The 10,307-nt window shown below is 44.9% G+C and overlaps 2 non-coding genes across 2 annotated transcripts; both read right to left on the bottom strand.

Moving 5' to 3' along the window:
• Positions 1-3,940: 3,940 nt before the first annotated feature.
• Positions 3,941-4,013, bottom strand: Trnar-ucg. The gene has a single exon. It is a non-coding gene; the product is annotated as a tRNA-Arg (tRNA).
• Positions 4,014-6,910: 2,897 nt separating this feature from the next.
• On the bottom strand, positions 6,911-6,984 carry Trnat-ugu. The gene has a single exon. It is a non-coding gene; the product is annotated as a tRNA-Thr (tRNA).
• Between the last annotated feature and the right edge of the window lie 3,323 nt (positions 6,985-10,307).

Raw genomic sequence — 10,307 nt, 5'->3', positions numbered from 1 at the left:
GGACCCACAGACTTTGGAGCCTGAAAAAGGGAACTTAGCTGATAAGCACCTTGACCTTTGAGGTCAAGAAGAACAAACTCTGCTGAGAAGCAGCCTGCCTTTCCTCTGACCTCCAAAGATAAGATAAGCAGAGTTCCTCTTATCTTAAGAGGGAAAAAGTAAACACTTCTAGACCCTAATCCTACCTGCTTCCCCCTCCCTGATTTCTCCCCCAAACATTCCTCCCTTCCACACCCTAAAGCCCCCATATATAAAGTCCCAGCTCACAACCCATGGGCAGACATCTTTCCCTTCCCTGACATCTTTCCCTTCCCTGACATCTTTCCCTTCCCTGACATCTTTCCCTTCACTGACATCTTTCCCTTCCCTGCCCTTCCCTGACATCTTTCCCTTCCCTGACATCTTTCCCTTCCCTGAGGGAAACGTGTCCCATTCGAAATAAAGCTGTATCCCGCTGAGAATTCCATCTGTGCCTCGGTGCCTCATCCTCCATCTGCTCGCTCTCCTCTTCCAATTTTTAACCTCTGCTGGCTCTCCTCTCCCAATTTTTAACCTATCACCTGGGAAGATTCGGAAAGAGGGTCGTACTGCTGAAGAAGCTGAGCTGCGCTCATCTGCAAACACTGGATGGGAGGAAGCGAAAGAATGCCGCATTCCACACAAGGGTTCCCACCCCTGGACTGAACCTCCCAGTCACACTCACGTCTGTTTACGTGTACCCAGCTGACGCCATCCTTTGTCACGCCTACGTGATTTTTATTCAAATGCTTTAAAATATTATTTAATGAATTTAGATGCTAAATTTAAAGAAACTATAGAAAAACCAAGGTTCAGGAGGCGACCACGCTCAGTCTTCGGGGAGTCCCAGTGTTGGGCGAAAGGCTCGAGATGGCTAATGTGGGGTTCTCTTGGTTGCCGTTTTTAATTCCCAGTCCCATGCCACGAGGTGCCTTTTTAGTCAGTCTTTAATAATGTAAAGAATTATGTTATTAATTGTTAATTATTAATTACAAAAAAGAATTAATCTGTGAAAGCATCTCCATTAATATACCCCTCCCCCACCCCCCCAGTTCCCTGTAGTTCCAGTGGTGCAATCGGTTAGCGTGGTACTTATATGACAGTATGTTGTGAGCTATGCCAAGGTTGTGAGTTCGAGCCTCACCTGGAGCAGTTTTTCTGCCCAGGAATTCAAAGGCTGAACGAAACACTAGGCTGCATAGGACAAGGAGCATTTTTGGTGAAGGCTTCATAATTTCTGATTTCTAAAAGGCAAACACAAAACTTGATTCTCTTCTCGCTCAGCTGCGGGAAATCAGGGGAGTCCGAGACGGAGAAGAGAAAAGGGACAGTTCCATAAATATTGGTGGCTTCAGCTTTGAAACCACAGAGGAAAGTTTGAGAAGCTACTAGGAGCAAAGGGGAACACTCACAGACTGGTGATGTGGGATCCAGCAAACAGATCAAGAGGATGTGGTTCTGTCACCTTCTCAGCCATGGCGGCAAGGCCTCATTCAATCAATGAGAGAGTATTTGAGCCCAAACGTGGTGTAGCAAGGACAGATCTGGAAAACCGGGAGCCCGTATGACTGTGAAGAAGCTGTTGGTGGAATTAAAGAAGGCACTGAAGAACGTTACCTTGGAGATTATTTGAAGAATATGGAAAATTACCATTGAAATAATCACTTGGGCAGTCTGGAAAGAAAAGAGGCTTTGGCATTGTTACTTTAGATGACCACAATCCCAGGGATAAACTTGCATTGCAAAAATATCACACCATCGGTCATAATGCAGAAGTAAGAAAGACATTGTCTAGACAAGAAATGCAGGCAATCCGAAGTTCTAGGACCAGAAGAGGCTACTCTGAGGCCCTGCCATATCAGCCATCCTAGCTGGTCCAGCTGGCAACCCTCACAGGGAAAGCAGAAATCATCTTGAATCATCCAGTAGATCATCCACTCCCATGTTGGGACCCTCCATGGTGCCAGATAAAGGCATTCACATGAGTAGACCCAGATGAAACCAGCAACAGAACTGCCCAGCTGACCATAGTTCAAATTGTTCACCTGAAGAATTGTAAACAAGAGAAACAATTGTTTTAAGGTACTAAGTTTGCATGGGGTTGTTACAAACATGTAAAGGATGGTTATGATCCTTTAGCACAGTTCTGAGCACTAAGGAGCTGACTAAGTGATCTATTTATCCCTCTCTGCTCTTGCTAAATTTAGCCTGAAGACTCCAGAATCACTAGGAATTCTGAGCTATTTGAATTTCAATTGAAGTAAGATCCTGAAGTAAGATTACATTCAGAAGTCCTGCTCTGAAAGACCTGGACCTTCCAAATTTCCAGAGTGAGTATTTCTATATGAACATTCCACAAAGTTCACATGTGCAAAGTTGTTATTGAAAATGAAGACTTTTAATAAATAAATAACGTTTGTCTAAAACATCCTGGGGTTGAAATATAATAAAAAAATAAAAGAGAAACCTGGATGTGCTAGGAAACTCCTGTAATCCCAGCACTTGGGAGGCTGAGGCAGGAGGATTGCCACAAGTGTGAGGCCAGCCTGTGCTACAGCTGTGAGACCTGTTGCAATAATAAATATAAATAAATAAATAAAGATAGATAGATAGATAGATAGATAGATAGATGAATGGCCTGTTACATGTAAAAAATAATGAAGAGTTTAGAGTTCCTGTATTTTTTTATGTGATTTATCTCTCCATTCAGGAGGCAGGAAGATCAAGAGTTGGAGGTCATCCTCTACTACATAAGGAGGTGGAGTAACCTGTATATAGGAACACATTTCAGAGACAGCGAGCGAGTGAGCGAGAGAGAGAGAGAGAGGAAGAGAAAGAGGAAGGGAGGGAGAGAGAGAAAATAACTCAATATATTTCATAGTTTAAGACTATTCATAACTGGCATTCCTTCTTGAATATAGTGTGACTCACCATATTGTTCTAACAATTTGTCCATTTCATCTAAATATATTCTACAAATGCATCTGGCTGGATCCTTACCCCTTTGCAGAAGCTACTTCCTCTCTTCCTGATCTTTGGCACCCTCTTCCTATATTTTCCATATGTCTGTTATCTTAGTTCTCAGATATTATGGGTTCTTAGGCAGGTGGAGAATTCTGCCACATCCACCTGATTAACGCAGTTGATAGCGCCTTCGAAGTGTGAGAAATGTTCCTTTCGAAAGGGGGCGACATTTAAACTGACTTTCAAAAGACAAAGTTGCCTAGAGAACTTTGTGTAAACTGAGACATTTAAGTGAGGGCAGCGGCTCCTCTCCCCTTTCCCCTGCTTCCACACATGAGCGGGGCGCATCCAAGGATGTCCCACGACCCCATACAACCCACCCGACTTCTCCCTGTTCCCCAAGCTCCAGGATCTCCCACCCGCGCAGCGTTGGACCGCAGAAGGCTTCTTGTGTGACTTGAGAGCTATCTGAACGAAAGTGACCTGCGCTATAGTTAGAGGGGTGGTGCGGAAGAGGAAGAAAATGAACCCACCAACCACGAAGGGATTCGAACCCCCCTCAAGCTGGACCTGGTGATACTTGCCTAAAATGCCAGCACGCAGGACGGTGAAGTGGGTGGATTGCAAATTCCAATCTAGCAAGGCCGGTGCACAAAAATCAAATGTATAGAAACAATGCAACGCCAGATCACCTCAAGCCAGACTTGAACCCATAATGCCTGGCTTAGAAGGCCAGTACCTTATCCGTTAGGCCACTGGAGCTTAGTGAGTGCAACGCCCGATCACATGTCTCTTAACTGGTGAAGCCGCAAGCTGCGTGATGACGTCAAAACGTTACGTCGGCAGATAAACAGGTCCATGTTTCATTAGTAACCTAGGAAGTGTTTGGAGAGACCTTTTCTGCCTAAAACGGGAGTGGCCGAAACTTTAGAAACTTTAATGGAGGATTAAAACGTTCCAACCACGAAGGGATTCGAACCCTCAATCTTCTGATCCGAAGTCAGACGCCTTATCCATTAGGCCACGTGGTCCTGCTGCCGAACCCTGTTGAAAAAGTATAATAAATGTCTGCAATTTGGTCAGTTGCCCCAGTCATTATTTAATTTTAACTGAATGATAAAATCTTCGGTGTGAACTTCATTCCAAAGATCCCGTCACTAATACCCCAAAATCTAACTTCTCCAGTGTTACATGGTAATAAGCAAACTGCGGATCCCGAAGCTCTACAAATGCCCACGCTCGTAGCCAAAAGTGCGTAAGGTGCCACGTGACTCTCAGCTGATGAGGTTATCAGTAAGGAAATAGACAAAGAAAAGAATATAACGTCCCTCTGTAATACCAGCGACATACGGTCAGCTTCGGTCAGGACTGAGACCCTTTGGGAGTAAACGGCAACCCCTGTAAGGTGGACAGAAAGACCCCCCCCACGCCCCCACCCCTTCGCGCTCACATCCATCACTGCCAGTCCTCCCTGCAAACCCTGAAATGCAGACTCCGGTATATTCTGACTTAAAAGCTCACGCTTGCAACGGAAGCTGTAGAACTTCCACAGACCACCAGATGGTGCTTCCGCGGGTAGTTGCCAAAGTGGGATTTATTTTCCCAACCAGGCTGTGCCTTCGGGAGTGTATTCCCTAGAATTCAGAAGTGCAGAAGAAGCGTTGTTTTCCGAAAAGCTCAGCCAATCAGCGGCTGTATCCCCGGGACGCCGCGTTTCTTTCTGTTTCCGGAGAGGAGAAAGCGCAGTCCAGTTCCCTCCGGGAGCCACGTTTGTTTCCTTAACCCGGTCTTAGAGGTTCAGTATACACCCGGGATCCAAACTTAAAAGAATGAGAAAGGGTTGTGTTTATTGTCTGTTTTTAAGGAGCAGATGGAAATATATCAATCAGCGTGCACAGTACTGTATAGAACTTTGCCCAGTTTGCTATTTTAAATGAAACCAAGTTATGCAAGGAATAACTTTAAAAATTATGTTTAAGAAATGAAAAATATGAATAGCTCCAACACTGCTGCATAAAGTGAATAGTAAAATTTCTCAGAGAAAACACCAAACCCAGACATTTACCTGGATAATTATTTCACCAGGACACAAACTTTTCCAAAACAGCAACAGAGGAAAAACTTTCCTTCTCATTTGATAGACTTCCCTTTATTCTAACCCTAAACCAAAGTATGAGAAAGTCATAGGTCAGCCTTATTCATGAACATAACTTTTATAGTCCAATAAGGCATCACTGTGGTTTAAACAGCATTGAATTCCCCTAAAGGTTAACCTGTGAGCAGGTTGGTTCCCAGAGTTTCCAAGGCGCTAAGCAAGGTTGTTGTTCTAAGCAAGAACCCCCCTTGCAGGGCAGCTGCCCATCCTCTAGAAGACTGCTGACACACTTTCACAGCTGTTCTTTTTGCACAGGTGGAACTCTTTAGAGAAATATAGAAGCAAACAAACCAGATCACCTAGTCCTCTGGCTATTTTTAGTTTACCTAGAATAAACACTCATCCATGTGCATTTCTGTGTGGATATGTATTTCCTTCTTGGCTGGGAAGGGCTGTTTTCAGACAGCCCCTGTGCTGGCCTTACATGCTGTTACAAAACCTTTCTCCTCTTCTGTCTCCTGACTCTGCTTTTTGCCTTTGCACTCACACAAGATGTGAACTCACAGAAAGGGCTTGATCCCATACCACCTTCTGTAGGGCCCACGGGTGTAGAAACAGCCACCCAGTCTGTCCTCCTGTGCTCTCTCTTGGTCACATTTTCTGCTTTACCAAACATATGCATAGCCACAAACAATGGGAAAAGTTGTGTTGGAGTGTACAGAAGTGAAGCCACGCCAGAGCAGGTTACTGTTCTGAGTTGCTATTTTTCATTCAACATTTAAGTGAGAAAGAGAAACATTATATTACTTATAGAGACAATATAGAGTAAAATTGTATTGTTACCTAAGAGAAACATTATATTGTCCCATTACTTCTAAGTAACTTCTAATAAAAGCAGCTCTGCCAAGGACAACCACAATGTCTGCCCCAGGGAAACCTGAGGCTGAGGAGGTCAAATGCAGAGAGGGTGTGGGCTTGGTTCACCCAGTGATTGTGAAGTTTTCAAAGGTGGAGTTTGCCACCCCTTCTGCATACCTGTGCTACTAAGCTGGCTTGTCAGTCAATAATTAGGAAAATAACAACAGCCAGACTGAAAGCCACCAGTCAAGAAAGAGGCACAGGGTTCCTCAATCCCTAAGCAGCATCAAGACCTTCAAAGTATCTTAGACACAAACCAGTGGTAACTGAGTGTCCATGAATTAGAAAAACTGTGGGGATGTGAAAGGAGGGTGAGGGTGCAGGCCAGTCTTCGACCCTGAGGGTCAGAAATATGGAGACAGAAGACATAAATTTATTCATTCATTCAGTCACCCACTCAACAAACAGCAGGGACCTCTGCTTGTCAAGCAAAGCAAAGGGCAGCCTCCACACCTCGGTGGCAGTAGGTGAACACCCTCTTTTATCAACACAGAAGGTAGGACAACCTCCCAAACATGCTACACATTATGATTTCCCGTTCATCCGGAGTATCCTGAAGTCCCACAGCAATCTCTAGCCTGGCAAAGATCCCTGCTGTAGAGCACCGATCCGCAGACAGCACTCGGAGCTCGGACCTCAGAGCTCCGTGGTTCCGTCAGCCGTTCCACCAAGCGCCCAGGGAGCCCATGCACGTCAATGCTCCAGGAACAACTTTGACAAACCCACTTTATTTTCTTAGTTTTGTCATTTTCATTATTATTATTATTAGAAAGGATTGTGGAGGTTTGAATTTATTCTTTATAATCCTGCCGTTTTCCAGAAGATGGCGAGCGTGTTAAGGAAAGGAAGCCGGACAATGCACTATTTAGGGTATTTTCTTTATCCATTCCCAAGAGAAAATAAATAAATAAAAAAAGGCCCCACTGGGACTCGAACCCAGGATCTCCTGTTTACAAGACAGGTGCTTTAACCAACTAAGCCATGGAGCCAGGCAAGTGGGATTTCTGGAAATTTTACTTATATTAAACTTCTAATGCCCATTTATTTTGTTTTAAAGTAATTTTAGTGTTGTTGTCTTGGTTATTTTTTGTTTGTTTGTTTGTTTTTTGTTTTTGGTCTTTTTGAGACAGGGTCTCCCTGTAGCTACAGCTGGCCTGGAACTCACTATGTAGACCAGGCTGTCCTCCATTTCACAGAGATCCACCTACTTCTGCCTATCCACCACACCTGGCTTTAATGTACTTTGAAGACTTCCTTCCTTCCTTCCTTCCTTCCTTCCTTCCTTCCTTCCTTCCTTCCTTCCTTCCTTCCAATTCAAATTTATCAAGAAGTCATCTACCTGTGGAAAGGCTCACAGTCTCAGTTCTTGACTCACAGGGCTCAGTGACTCCTGCCTGACACAGCACAAGACAGCTTCCATGCCTCCAGAAGCCTTCTGACTTGAATCCTTGACCCCAGAATCAATGGGATCAGAAATGTGTGAATTATTGTGGAGGTGCATTCACCCTAATTTTCCAACTTCTCCCCTGAAGAGTGGATGCTTGCATGTTTTTTGTGTTGTTTTGTTTTGTTTGAGACAGGGTCTCACTACGCAGCTCAGTCTTGCCTCCAACTCAGAGCAACTCTGCCTCTCTGCCTTATGAGTCCTGGGGTTAAAGGTATGAACCACCATATTCAGCTTTTTTGAAAACTTTGGGAAAGGTCTGTTGATTATCTAATATCCTGACGTAGGTCCTTTCATTTTAAAATCCCTACACCCTTACTATCCCAGTGGCTAGGCACTCCTTACTCAAGTCAGCTAACAACATATAGGAAGGCAATATTTTCAGAATTAGGGGAAGACACTAAAACCAGTTTTCTAACACACACACACACACACACACTTTTAAAACAAAAACTGTCAATTGATCCCAGATGGAAATAAAGGATTCCTGACTGAGGAAGGGAGGAAAAAACAGCAAACAAAGGGTGGTCTGTGGTTTCCACCTAACATTTCCACATCAATTCTGATCACATTTTATTATTCCAGAATGAGTCTAACCAACCCAGTCTGACAACTATGGAGTGGGTCATCTCACAGCAGGAAGAGGCAGAAAATACATATGGTAATTGTCTACCCCAACGACGAGCCAATGATTCTGTTTCCAAAACTCAGAGTGATGCTTTGTTACTTTTGCATTTATGTGTTCACTTTACTGTCTGTTGAAAATGTTGGATTTTGTGGCTTTAGACTCATAGTTTTAAAAACATGAGTACCAGTGTTATAAAACTATGCAGAGTATGGTGTTGCCCACCTGTAATCCTAGCAATCAGAAAACAGGCAGGGAGATGAAGCCTAAGCTACTTAGTTCCAGACCAGTGTGGGTTACAGAAACCCTGCTAAAGAGAGGAGGGAAGAAGGAAAAGAGGTAAGGAGGGGGAAAGGAACAAATGAAAGAGAGAGAGAGAGAGAGAAAGAAGCTGGACTCAGACACTGGGAACTCGATTAATATGATCTACAATTGTTACATATGTGCGAAAAGGACGGGAGACAATAGAAATGAAGTTGCAGTCCTTGAAAAGGAGTGAAAGCAAAGAATTCTTGAGAATAGCCTCCAGGACACCTAGACCTTCCTTGGTCATGTTGGTACAGCCCACACCTCTCAGTGGTAGCCTTCATCACCAGTCCCTGTCTCACACTGTCCCCACCCCAGTTTTCCAAGTCTAGCTACTCAATGCAGAGTTTGTGGACAAGAAACACTGGAGTGATCTGGGAGCTTATTAGAAACGTGGAATCTTGAGTCCCATCCAGATCAAGAGTCAGAATCTGCACTCAGCAGCCCACATAGTGGAGAAGCATGGCTTAGAACAGTGTTTCTCAAGCTTGACTGTGATGGTCTCAGTATTGGTGTTTCCCCAAATTCATGTGTTGAAAATAATACCCAATGTGGAATTAAGAGGCCAGACTTTGAGGAAGTGATTGGGTCATGACAACTTCACCATCACCAATGGAATCAGTGTCTTATAAAAGAAACTGGGTGCTTGTTCAGCACTTCAGCTATGGGAGGCAACACAAAAGGTGCCATCCACAAGGAAGAGGCTCTTGACAGATGCCTTGATCTTGGACCATTCAATCTACAGAGCTAAGATCATTAACTTTCTGTTCCTTACATAACTGCGGTCACTGCCAATGACAGGCACTCCTCCCTTCTCGTGGGTGCTGTTAGGGTTCCAATAGCAGGCCCCTCCCCCTCCCCAACAGGGACCTACAAACTCTGCTGAGAAGCAGCCTGCCTTTCCTCTGACCTCCAAAGATAAGCAGAGTTCCTCTTATCTTAAGAGGAAAAGAAGACACTTCCACACCCTAATCCTACCTGCTTCCCCCTCCCTGATTCCACACCCTAAAGCCCCCATATGTAAAGTCCCAGCTCACAACCCGTGGACATCTTTCCTGGACATCTTTCCTTCCCTGACATCCTTCCCTTCCTTCCCTTCCCCCTTCCCCCTTCCTCCTTCCCTTCCCTTCTCTTCCCTTCCATCTTTCCCTTCGTGAACATCTTTCCCTTCCTGAGGGAAAGGTGCCCCGTGCGAAATAAATCTGTGTCCCACTGAGGATTCCATCTGAGCCTCCGTGCCTCATCCATCTGCTCGTGCCTTCTCCATCTGAGCCGCTCGCTCCCGCCCATTCTCTACCTATCAGGTGCCACTCCTTTGTTCTCACAGGCATTGAGACTGCTCCTCTGCTCGCCCTGGGCTGAGGCCACTCTCCTGCCTGCCTGGTACTGTCTTCTGTCGTCACTGCTTCTGCCTGGCCCGGACCCTAGGGCTGGTGAAGAGTGTGTCAGTGGAGCCACATTCAGACACAGGACACTGGGTTCAGTGACATAGGTCTCCTTTATTGCAGGAAGGCACAAGCTTATATAGGGATAGTGGTCCAATCACAGCACAGCAAGTAGGACACCTCATTAGCATAACAGGGTAGCATCCTTTCACAGTACAGCAAATAGGATACTTTATTAGCATAACAGACTTAACGTCCTATTACAGAATAGGGGGTAGGGTGCCTCATTAACATAATGGGTTTCAGATTACAGAAACTGGGTTCCTGGAAACCACATGACCCTGACTGTCGCAACATTTAAATGTTGCAATTTAGAGTCTCAAGGGTGGTGATTAGGGAGTGAAGAGCTCTAGGCATCAGTCTCATGATCTGCCAATGGGAGCAAATGTCACAAAGCATTCCTTGTGCCTCCAGCGGTCCTACCGTTGCCTCAGGCTTGTTATATGGCTGTCAATAAGACTTTCACCCTAGGCTCAAGCCTGTCTCCCACAT

This window comes from Nannospalax galili, unplaced genomic scaffold (assembly GCF_000622305.1).
Source record: "Nannospalax galili isolate Female #2095 unplaced genomic scaffold, S.galili_v1.0 scaffold2324, whole genome shotgun sequence".
NCBI classification, from domain to species: domain Eukaryota; kingdom Metazoa; phylum Chordata; class Mammalia; order Rodentia; family Spalacidae; genus Nannospalax; species Nannospalax galili.
Note: the sequence above shows the minus strand (reverse complement) of the source record. Positions and strands in the feature narration are given on the sequence as shown.